Source organism: Thermobia domestica, chromosome 7 (genome assembly GCF_964235325.1).
Source record: "Thermobia domestica chromosome 7, izTheDome1.hap1.1, whole genome shotgun sequence".
Lineage (NCBI taxonomy): Eukaryota > Metazoa > Arthropoda > Insecta > Zygentoma > Lepismatidae > Thermobia > Thermobia domestica.
The window spans coordinates 186,726,979-186,739,945 of record NC_137460.1 but is presented as its reverse complement, the minus strand read 5'-3'; the positions used below and the strand labels follow the sequence as shown (position 1 = coordinate 186,739,945).

The window sequence follows — 12,967 nt, the reverse complement described above, 5'->3', positions numbered from 1 at the left end:
ATCCATACTTTAGACGGGACTCGAACCCATTGATATTGTATACTTTTTTTTTTCATTATTTTACTTCATTCAAAATATCTAGTACACAATTATATTGTTTCTTTCTAGTAAATTGAGGACATAGTTACGTATACAGGTGTTTAAAAAAATAATTCATTATTTACATTTTAATGACCAAATCACAGAAAGTTTAGTCAACAAAGAAATTGAATGGAAGACGGAAACACGAAAAGCAAAGTACATGACATGTTTACTTACAAAAACACTGACCTCGAGAATGAAAGTTCCGTTACCTTCTTTATTGGTTACATGTTCTTCGAGAGGTCTAATTCTTTCTTGGAAGCCACTTTTTCTATTTCTCTTGAGTAGTGAGCACTACTGCGCCGGTAGTTATTTTGTTTTCGAATTTTGGCCAAGACGCTCTGCCTCGGTAAGTGGACGTTTTTCACGCTTTGTGGCAAATTGTTTACCTGTTAAGAGCAAAACTTTTTTTTTTATTTTTCTTTCGCTTTAAAAGTTCAGCTTTCTTTTTAACTTGACGCACGTATAGTTAAAAATTATTTCTAAGAAGATGTACTGTGGCAAATATAAGAAATAACATAAAATCTTTAACATTCCGATCATATCTGTAAACTAAAGGACTGTACATGTATTCGAATAATCATAAAATAATTGACGCTATGAAAAGAGTTAAAGGAAACAGGGGAAACCCAGAAAAACATTAAAAGAATGTTCCCTACGACAAATAAGATAGTCTGGAACCACATTTGTACAGGGCGACAAGTTTTGAGGGGCGGCAAAATTTGTCATGATTATATTATTAAAATAATATTTCTTGTTGGAAACAGGGTAGTGAAGTTTACTAAGATGACCTGCTATTTGAATACTGCATTCATAAATCATGTTTAAGTCACATTAATTTAAGGTCACATGGACAGTGATAAAGCAAATGGTCAAACAAATCCCAGCATGAACTGCTTGATTGTTGTCAAATATAAGAACTCAATTCTTGAACAGTAGCGAACACCTGTTACATTTAGTTAGTTATAACAGGTTTGATATGAAAACTGGTCTTGTCTTTGTCACAAACAAGTTCCTTATCATTGAAGGTGGAAGGAAGTTTTTTTTTTTTTTTTTTTTTAATTTTTAACAGCCGTAGAAGGAAACAGCTAGTTGCACTGGAATTGAAAACTGATATATTGAGATTGAAGCTCGAGATTGAATTCTATAGAAAGGATTACCGTCTTTCTTCTACAGATCTGTTTACTTTATCCTTCATTAACATAATAGATTATTATTTAAAGAAAGAAAAACAGCCACAACGCGATTGTATTGGTAGTATTTAGGACGTTCTGTGTGCGAGTGCACTTTACCTCCACTTCGTTTTTCTTGATGGGGTAGTATACTTAGAAGCGTAGATTTTAAGATTTGTTCTTTCTGGAGAAAGGGAGTGGCAAATTGCCTAGTGCCGGCCCTGGTCTGGGATCGAACCAGGGAGTATTCGAACACGAAATGAACACATTCTACTAAGCTGTTTGCTCGGCAGTTATTGTAGGAGTAAAGAAGTTGTAACAAAGATCATCTCCAAGAGCAAACTACCCTTTGTAGATTTTAGTTATGAAAATGTTTCATGCCTTATTCTAATATAAGGTTGTTAAAGAAATATTCATTCGTAAAATATGCGTACGACCAAATTGAACTGAACAGTTTTAGAGAAAATTATCCTTTAAAGAATTCTCTCCCAAGACTAGAGTAAACTATCCCTTGTGGACATTTTAATGAATAATGAATTTTGACATATCATAGGGTTGTTAATGAAACTTTTATCTATGGAATATGAACAATATCGCGTGAGTTATCTTTGAGACAATCGTCCAAAATAAAGCTCATCCACAAGAGTAAACTACGTCTTATGAATATCTTAATGAAAAATAACTTATAACGTATTGTAAGTTTATTAATGAAGCATTTATTTATGAAACATGAACAAAGTTGCCTGAGTTTTTTTGAGAAAATAAACCCGAAATAAGCTTACCTCCTCCCTCTAAAAAAACAACAAAACAGAGTGAAGCTCCTCTGTACTCGATTAAGGTGTACATTTATCCCGATACTCCTCCGAGATGCCTGACCCGTTCTTAAACAAATTTCAGATGGTGATTCGAGAGTGCATGCTGAGTGTCGTAAGGGGTCGTATGTCCCGATCAGACATACTATTTTGGAATAATCACCGAGAAACTGGATCTGGAAAATACCTGAACCATTCTTAACCAAATTTGGCGTAGTGATTCGAGAGCGCTAACTGTCATAAAGGGTCTTATTTCCAGATTGGACATAGCACTGAGGAATAATCACCGATAAAACTGGATGCCCATGCACTTAACATTGGAAAAGAATTCGGCACTCGAATTCTCATTGTAAACAATGGAAAATATAATTTTTAGCATTAGAAATAGGGCGAAATCTTTTTGTTTTGTTCTGCAAACAATTTTTTCAAAACACAGCTTCTCTTTACTCGACTTGGACGTTCGTTTTTCCGGATACTCCGAGATGCATCAAGCATTTTAAACCAAATTTAACATGGTGATTCAAGAGCACGCCCTAAGTGTTGTACGGGGTAGCAAGTCCCGATTGGAAATATTATTGAGGAATCATCATCATAGGTATTCTGCCTTTATTGGCAGGTCACTTGCCGCAGCTGAGAAGCTTCCATGCTCCACGGTCTTCCGCTAACCTTTTCGTCTTCGCGTATGATCTTTCTGTTTTAATATCACCCATTAATTGTAGTCTCCTTCGCCCCCTCCCTCTCTTTCCCGCCACCATACCCTCTAGGATGTCCCTCATGATACAAGCTCTTCTTAGTCAATGTCCCAACCAGTTTCTCTTCCTCTTCCTAATAATATCTAGAAGTGTTCTTTTCTCACCCACCATTTCTAACACTCTCTCATTCGTTTTCCGCTCGACCCAACTAATTCTTTCCATTCTTCTCCACACCCACATTTCGAAGGCTTCCAGTCGATTTTCGTCACCTTTACGTAATGTCCACGTTTCCGCCCCATACAGTACAACACTCCACACGAAGCATTTTATGAGCCTTTTTCTCAACTCTTTGTTCAAGGTCCCACAAAACAGACTTTTCTTTCTTTTAAAGGCTTCTTTCGCCATTCCTATCCTTGCTTTTATTTCACGTTCGCATTTCATATCATTACTAAGAATACTACCCAGGTATCGAAAACTATTCACTTGTTCTATTTTCTCCTCTCCTACTTTTATATTTGACACAGACTCCTTCGTTCCAATCACCATGGCTTTTGTCTTTCTAACATTTATTTTCATCCCATATTCTTCAAAGCCCTTTCTCATTTTTTCTAACATTTTATTGATTTTCTTTTCAGATTCTGCAACAAGCGCCATATCGTCTGCAAATCTTATACATCTAATCATTCTACCTCCTACCGAAATGCCATCATCATCATGTAGGCTCTTTTTCACTATCTCTTCTAGATAGACTTTAAATAGTGTTGGCGAGAGGCAGCATTCTTGTCGAACTCCCCTTCCAATTGCACTCTCTTCCGTCAGTTCTTCCCCTATCCTAACACTTACTTGTTGGTTCATGTATAAGTTTCTTATTAGTCTTCTATCTTTCCATTCCAACCCTATCTTTGTTAGAACTCCCAACAACAATTCCCAATTCACGCGGTCAAAAGCCTTTTCTAGATCAATAAATACAACATACACCTCTTTCCCTTTTTCTATAAATCTTTCACCGATCATCCTTAATAATCCAATAGCATCTCTTGTGCCCTTGCCTCTTCTGAACCCGAACTGCTCTTCCTCCACATCTTTATTTGTTCTTCCATAAAACCTTCTGTTCAGTATTCGGAGCAGAATTTTAGCTGCATGAGATGTGAGACTAATAGTTCTATTATCCTCACATCTCTTTGGGTTCGATTTCTTAGCCATCGGTATCATGATCGTTTTCAGAAAGTCTCTTGGCCATTCTCCTGTTTCATATATTTCATTGCATAGTCGCCACAATTCTTTCTTTCCCTTTTCTCCTATATTTTTAATGAATTCTATTGGTATGTTATCTATTCCTGTTGCCTTTCCATTCCTAATCTCGGATATAGCCTTTTCAAACTCATCCCGAAGAATACTAAATCCTTTATCATCCTCGCCTACTTCATTTTCCACTTCAACATTTAGGCTACACGGTCTATCCCTACTCTCATATAAGTCTTCAACGTATTCTTTCCACCTTCCTATGACCTCATTTCTCTCGCTGACTACCTTCCCATTCTTATTTTCTACTGCCATCATAATACTCCCTTGTTTCCTCCGAAATTCCATAGATTTCACCTCCTTGTACATTTCCTCATATTTCCCAACTCTTTCTAATTCTTCTATGTCCTCGCATTTTCTTTTGTAAAACTCTTCCCTCGCTCTGTCTGTTTCTCTTCGTAATTCATTATTTAACTTTCTGTACATCTTTCTGCCCTCTTCTGTATCAACCTGTTTCCACATCTTCCTCTCCCTCATTTTCTGCAACATCTGCTCTGTAACCCATGGTTTCTTAGCAGTTTTGTGTTCACGGTAACCTACTGCTTCTTCTGCAGCCTGCTGTAAGCAACGTTTAATATGTTCCCACCGTTCGTTACTACCTGCGCCTATCCTTTCCTCGTTTGAACATTTTTCTTTGAATTTTTCAGCGAAAAGATTTCTTATTTCCTCGTTTTTCAACTTTTCAGTATTCAACACTTTGTTACCTACTTTTCTTCTGCCTACATTTTTCAGTTGAATATCTACTTCGGCCAGCACAAGATTATGATCAGAGAAAATATCAGTCCCGGAAAGGGTCTTCGCGTTCTTTAAGCTATTCCGATACCTGTCCTGAATCATAACATAGTCTATCTGATATCTTCCGCCGTCTATTGGTGATTTCCATGTATATCTTCTTCTCTTGTGCTGATTGAACCAAGTGTTTCCAATTACTAGTGAATTCTATCTACAGAAATTCACCAGTCCCTCTCCCCTTTCATTTCTTTCGCCTAAACCATATTTGCCTACGATACTACCTTCCTGTTTTTCTCCCACAACTGCATTGAAATCTTCCATTAGAATTATGCATGCACCCTTCTTCTCCCTATCTATAATTTCTTCTATTTTCTCATAATTTTCCTCTACTTCTTCATTTGCATGCAAAGTCGTCGGTGCATATGTCTGTACACTGAGAAAAATCCATTATCCGGACAGCGGTATATTGTACAAATACAAGGATTCGTTATGTTTACTAAGGAAATCTGTACGGAGCGTACTTTATCCATATACTACAGAGGTACTGCCTTTTACCCGCTTAGATGTTACATCATGTCGCTGCAGGATGTCTGACATCTAACAATTTTCCGTATTTTACATACGTATACGTATGTTAAATACTTCAGCTATACGTTATATACGTCCATCTGTGTGTAAGATCCAGACCGCCTATAGACACTCTTTCTTTCGCCATGGCTGACGTCATTGAACTACCGTCTTTTGCTTGCGAAACGAGGTTGTGTACAAACGGAACAGAAGACAGGAAGGAAACAAAAGCCTGGGTAAGTACGATAGTTAACTATTACTTTAGTTAAATATTCCATTAATTATATATTCTTTTAGTGTAACTTGCTTTAATATAGTACTAAGTAAGTAATGTAGTTTATGACTACAATTCTTACTATTGTAACTCGTAAATGATTGAGGAGAATGGAATTGCTGAATCTGAATTTTGAAAAAACTTTGAATATTAATGTTTTGAAACATATTATGTTTCAAGGTAGCAAAATGAATGTTATGTGTTTATTCATTCCATTTTATATGTGACGATTTATTACTTGGTGCAGATTTACTACAGGACTGCTTAACATAATTGCTAATAAACCGTTTTCAGCGCGGAAATTTCCTTGTGTAGTGAAGATTTAGGATTTAGATTTCTGGGCTTTCGGCATCAATGGCCTTGTTACCCCATATGAGGGATGACTTTCCTCGGCGAGTACACTATCCGGGGAAAGGAAGGGAAGAAAGGATTGGGAAAGGAAGAAAACGGCCTTGGATCTATATGTTAGGTACCACTCCGGCATTTGCCTGCTGTGAATGAGGAAAACCCAAGGAAACCTCATTCAGGATGGCTGGACTTAAAATCTTTTGATACTTTTTCGACCGAGTTCTCCCACGGGATCGAACCCGGAACCGTTCGCACCGAAGGCGAGAGCGCTAGCGACTACCCTACGCGGGGCCACTTGTGTAGTTTAGAAAATTCATTTTTACTAGGATATTTGCAAAATTATTTTTTTTTTGTTTGCTTTTAGTTTAACGCCCCATGATTGTACATCAATGTAAGAGAGAAGGTGACAATGAGATACATGATAATGGTGGAATCAAGAAAATGTAAGGAAACTGGAAAGTCTTAAGAATAACCACACCTACAGTGTTCACCAAAAGGCTATTTGTCGGGAGCAGGAATCGAACCAGGGACCTAACGCGTCAGAGGTAAGCGCTCTACTACAAAGCTTTCTTTTGTTTAAAGAACTTGTTTACATTGAAATATATATATTTTACGAAGATACTGACATATTTTACAGCCTCACTGAAATTAAAAAAAAAAAAAGTAGTCTGGGAGAGTTTACTTGTCAGATTTTTATTTTTTAATTTAATTTATTTTTATTTTTATTTATTTTTGCTTTGTTATGTTCCCTAGTTAATTAATGTTTGGGTTACTAAAAATTAAAACCTTTTTAGTATTATTGTTATGTCATCACTTTGGAACCAAAAAAGTTAGATTTTTTTCTTGTGTTATCATATAGGAAGTTGGTAAGTTTGTGCCTTAGCATTGGTTTGGTTTCTAGAACGTAATTGAAGGTCATGTTGAGTTGAGTCTTGGCGGGTTTAGAGTTCGTGAAGTGTCAGGCACTGCTTGTGCCCCTGTCTTCTGTCTGTGATGTTTCCTGGCTTTGGGCTGTGAGGTATTTATGTTGAGGAGTACCAACGCAGGCCGCGTGATATACAGGTAGCTACAACACAGCTTCAACAGGTACGAGTGCCAGGTGTTTGAATTTCATCTTTCGTTACGGCGTGACTAATTCAGTATAGTACTAGGTTCAAATTCTATGGGTGGTAAAAATGGTCGTGGTGTGGTAAGAAATACAACGTAATTGTTATTAGTTTATTAGTGTTTCTTCATAGTATAGTTTCACTATTTCTAGAAGGAATTAAGTATTAACGAAGTAATAAATAAGCAAAAGCACACTTTGATTGGCGTTAACTATTTCTCATACTCCATTGAGAATGTTTTGATCCTCAGTTGCGCAAACATCCAGTGTGCGTTTTTTTGTTTGCTTACACTGCCTTATAGATGAGCTCCCTCGTGGCTAAGTGGTTAGTGAACACGCCTTTGGCGTGGGACACCCGGGTTCGATTCCCGGCCGGGGGCCGCGGTGGCTCAGTGGTAGAAGGTTCACCTCTGGTGCTTGGGGTCCCGGGTTCGATCCCAGCCCCGCCAAGTGAACCTTGTGGTGGACAAACACCGTGTGCGTGGGTTTTCTCGGGGTTCTCCCGTTTCCTCCCACTTTCTTCATTCCACTATTTAATTCATTACTCATCACCGTCTCCATTAGCCTAACCGGCATAACCGTAGGACATAAAACTCAAAGATTTCATTTCATTTTTTCGATTCCCGGCCGGAGCTTATGTGGTTCGGATTCCACGTTAATCTGTAGGTCCACGTCTCATACAGCCTTGCTGCTGAAAGGAACGTTAAAATCAAATCAGCACTGTTTTACAGATGCAATTGTTCGATTCCGAGTTCGAATGAAGATTTTTACGGGCAGGGGGCGACTTTTATATATACAACCCAAGGATTTTAGTTATTAGTCAGTGATGCAATATATAGACCTATATATATTACAAAATTGAAAGTGACTATGTTTGTGAATCTTAATCTCTTAAGAGCTGCGGTGGCACAGTGGTAGAGCGTTCACCTCCGGTACTTGGGGTCCCGGGTTCGATCCCAGCCCCCGTCAAATGAACTTTGTGATGGACAAACACCTTGTGCGTGGGTTTCCTCGGGGTTCTCCCGTTTCCTTCCACTTTCTTCATTCCACCATTTCATTCATTGCTTATCATCAGCGTCTCCTTTAGCCTAACCGGCATAACTGTGGGACGTAAAACTCAAAGGTTTCATTTCATTTTTTCTTAATCTCTTTGGAATCTTGTACTTAGGTTCACAGCGGAAGCGACGAAATAACTCGACTCATCCATTGTAGCTCTCTTCGCAACCAGTTTCCAAAATGTTGGCAATAAGTTTGTGAAACGGGATATGACGACTCCAATTTTGGGTGAAAAGTCGCTATAAAAAATAATAGAGAAATTCATTGTCTATAAGCATTGTTTTAAAGTTGTAGATGTAAACTAAACAATATGTTCTACTCACTGGCGCAAATCCGTGGGGGGGGGGGATGACGGATACATGTCCCCTCCAATCTTGGAACTGAGGGGGACTTCTCCCCAATAATCCGATTTGAAATGTGTTTTTTGGGAGAAATTTGATTATTTTTGTCCGATTGCTACAAAGGAACGTGAGATAAAATAGATGTCCCCCAGAATAAGCCTCAAATCTGCAGCCTCCCAACGCTGAAGACAACTCTGATCCTCCACAACATTGTTTTTCAACTTCATAAGTATTTTGGACATCGCCAAAAAAAGTATGGTAACGGTCTTACCCCCCCCCCCCAATGTTGAAGACAGATTTGCGCCGCTGGTTCTACTCACATCTTTGTAAATAGGGCGCAACCAATCCTTTAATTCAGGGATCATTTCAGGTTGTTTCGGGTACTTTTGTTCATATTGTGGTCAAAATAGTTCCGAAATAATTAACACTACAGTACTTACGTTAAGCAATTTTTTTGTAAAAGAAAAAGTGCAGAATAATTAAAAGACCCCAAAGGACAAATATAACAAACATCTTCTTCGCCTTTATTCACGCAATCTGTAGCTAATCTTGTTGCTATCGGTAATGATGTATTACGTGTGTTTCTCAACGGAAACTCTGCGAACTAAAGGACATCAAGTTTGTAGTTGTTCTTCGTTAGAGGGCAAGGGTAACATAACAATGCAGGATTGTGGGGCAGTGAGTATGCTGTATTTCCAAACTCTTCATCAGTTGCGCTGATTAAAACAAACAAACAAACAGAAAAAAAGAACGTAAAAACTGTTTTGAACTAATAATGCTTCTCTACAGATGAACATTTTGTTTGGAGCAAAAAGTAGCTAAATGTGTAAGTAGGTAAATCGTCATTTAAAAATCACCCAAAAAAGTCTCCAATCGGAAAAAAATATTTTTTGTCGCTATCGTAGGGCGACCATACGTCCCGTTTTGACCGGGACAGTCCCGTTTTAGTGGCGTGTCCCGGCCGTCCCGTCAGTAGATGGAAAAAGTAGTATTCGTCCCGTTCTATGTAAATGAAAGAAGTAAATAACAAACCCAGTATCTTTACTCCTTTTAAAAGTATTAATAATTAATAATAACAAAGAGGCAAAAATTGAACTGAAATTCCCTATATTAAACATACTCTGTAGTTCGCAGTACTGCTCGAAAGGCAGCAGAGGTTTTAGCAGTTGGTTGTGTGTTGAACAAATTTCAACGTGTCTTTCCTTTTTCATAAGTACCCGCTCTGTAACAAAGAGAGAGAGGAGGAAATTTGATATCAAGGCACTGATAAGAACAAAGGTAGATCTAAAAGTCTAGGGTTGCAAGAACCTGTCCCGTTTTTAACTGAAAATTTTATGGTCAACCTACGCTATCGTTGAGGTCGAATTCCCCTTATTTAGCGACTTTACCCAAAATTGGCAACATTGACCCCCCACCGAACAACCAGGGTTGAATTCAGGGGGTAGCCCGGGGGGGAATCTCCCCCCCGAAGAAAATTCATTCCCCCCCGGAGAAACTCCCAAAATTTCAGTCACAAAATGTAGAAATTACTTCACCCAATTATTTGCTTTTCTGTCCGTGTACGTGCAGACGAAATCCGATCTCTCAATATACATATAAATGACGCAGACCCATTCTATATAAATGTTAACATGTAACATCTAAGATAGAATACCAAATAGTGAATAAAACTTGTATTTCTTAACGCTATGACTGAGTTTGGCAGAACATGAAATTGTTAACTGTTGAAGAAAGGTTTGTATTTTAGTAGGTACTATACTCTCGCCCTATATTATATATTAGTAGGTAGCACTAGCACAGGTTGAGATACGAAAGGAAAGATAGGGAAGATCTTTCGATCATTCCATATAATCTCTCATGTCAGCAGACTTCAGTTCTTGAAAATATACAGTTCCTACATTATTTGAAATAGGGCGCCTAAATCCCATTTGTCACATCGGAAGTAACAGACGTAAATGTGTTTTACGATTGTTAAAGTAAACACATCTTTCTTTAATTAAAAATAATTCAGTTAAAGGGTGAGATTCAGTGGGCGTCATTTAGAGGGATCAGGGAGGAACAGTTATCCCTCCTTGATTAGAGACTTATATAGAAGTTATCAATATGATAATAGTATATAAGTGAAAGATTGCTATTGAAGGTGGCCAAGATCCTGCTCAGTGCCGTTCCATGGGGGAGGGGCAAGCGGGGCGACGGCCCCGGGCGCCGAAGTAAGGGGTGAAAAATTCGGGAGGGAAAAAGAAAAGAAAAGAAGGAAAGAAAAACAGAGGAATGAAATACATGTGGACATATATAAAATGAAGGAAAAAAGTAATGAAAAGTGCTCAAAATCAAGGAAAAGCAGGGTTTACTTTTTAAAATTTTCCCACCTTTGGCGGCTGGTCTGTCGACCTCACTCATATATACGGGGATGCCGTCGTATACTCTCGCGCCAAGCGCTGATTTTCCACGACACGGCACTAATCCTACTGAAGATTTCGTCAACTAAACTATTGATGTATATGCAGTGAAGAAACCAAGGCTAATATGTTTGATTTAGAATCAGAAGTGTGAGAAAGAATGATAACTTTTTATTAAGATATTCCTAAGTATGTTTGTTTTAGGAGAAAAAATATTTCAGTTAATTTAAATCTTTTTAAAAATTTTTACATTAGTAACAAACAGTAATTACTGAATATAGGAAATAATAAAAATAGTTACTGTAAATAGCAGTTAAAGTTTAGTGTAAACTATTTTTGCCAGTCTTTATTTAATGTTTTAGATGAAATCAAACGATTGTTTTCTTAAAATTATAATTTCATTGAATATTTATCAGCAATTAGTCTCAATATTAGGTAAGATGTGTATGTGAATGGAATTGTTAAATATGCTGCTTTCTTGAAAAAAATACAGAAAAATAACCCTCCCCCGAGCAGTTGACATTCCCCCCCCCCGGGTGTAAATGTCTGAATTCAACACTGCGAACAACACCCCGTTATCTTTAGCCTAGCCAGCATAATAGTGGGACGTAAAACTTAAAGATTTCATTTCGAACAACACTCCCAGAAACCTATTGTTATACCATTCCCAAAACACCCTTTTGTACAGTTCTCCCTATTCGAAAAAAAAATTGTAAATAGCAGTGTTCATACATAAATATGGAACTCAATTTCCCTGAATTTTCCAGGTTTTCCAGGTATTAATTTTTCAATTTCCAGGTCTAGTGGAAGAAACTAATAGTACGAGAACACATAAATTTTAAGAATACTATATTTATATATTTGAGAATGGCCACCCTTCTCCCCAATGAACGATTGCAATTAAATATTGAGTCACAAGAAAATAAATAATTAAAATAAATAAAATTTAAGTTGAAAAATATGAAGTTGAGAAACCTACTAAGGGAATTATATAATACTTTTGTTCCATACTTGAATACATTCAAAATATACAAAAATATTGGCTTGGGGAAGAAAAAAGGGCCCGCGAGATTTTAACTGATTCTTATAGTACTCGACAACAGAAATAAATTACTGAAAGAATTTTCAAAATCGGCGCAGGTAAACATGCAGAAAATCGCATTTTCATGTACCGGTTCAAAATGGGGAAGAAAAGACGACCGCGAGATTTTAATTGATTCTTGTACACGACGAGAGAAATCGATTAGTGAAGGAATTTTCAAAATCGGCGCAGGCAAACATGGAGAAAATCTCATTTTCATGTTCCGGTTCAAAATGGGGAAGGAAAAAGGTTCCGCGAGATTTTAACTGATTCTTGTAGTACTCGTCGAGAGAAATCGATTAGTGAAGGAATTTTCAAAATCGGCGCAGGCAAACAGAGAAAATCTCATTTTCGTGTTCCGGTTCAAAGTGGGGAAGAAAAAAGGGCCGCAAGATTTTAACTGATTCTTGTAATACTCGACGAGAGAAATCGACTAGTGAAGGAATTGTCAAAATCGGCGCAGGGAAGCATGAAGAAAATCTCATTTTCATGTTCCGGTTCAAAATGGGGAATGAAAAAGAACCGCGAGATTTTAACTGATTCTTGTAGTACTCGACGAGAGAAATTGACTAGTGAAGAATTGTCAAAATGGGCGCAGGCAAGCATGAAGAAAATGGCATTTTCATGTATCAGTTCAAAATGGGGAAGAAAAAAGGGCCCGCGAGATTTTAACTGTTTCTTGTAGTACTCGACGAGAGAAATCGATTAGTGAAGGAATTTTCAAAATAGGCGCAGGCAAACATGGAGAAAATGGCATTTTCATGTACCGGTTCAAAATGGGGAAGGAAAAAGGTTCCGCGAGATTTTAACTGATTCTTGTAGTACTCGACGAGAGAAATCGATTAGTGAAGGAATTTTCAAAATCGGCACAGGCAAACATGGAGAAAATGGCATTTTCATGTACCGGTTCAAAATGGGGAAGGAAAAAGGTTCCGCGAGTTTGAACCGCTACGATGTATGTTCACGAATGTCCCCGTCTTCTCAAATTTAGTTAATTACTGTGAC

The 12,967-nt window shown here is 37.7% G+C and overlaps 1 protein-coding gene across 1 annotated transcript in view; it reads left to right on the top strand.

Moving 5' to 3' along the window:
• The first annotated feature begins 311 nt into the window (after positions 1-311).
• LOC145690617 (uncharacterized) overlaps positions 312-12,967 on the top strand; it is a 254,426-nt gene continuing 241,770 nt past the window's right edge. The window contains exon 1 of the mRNA XM_081765680.1: positions 312-430. The gene's annotated coding sequence lies outside the window, so the exon portion shown is untranslated. The remainder of the gene's footprint in view (positions 431-12,967) is intronic.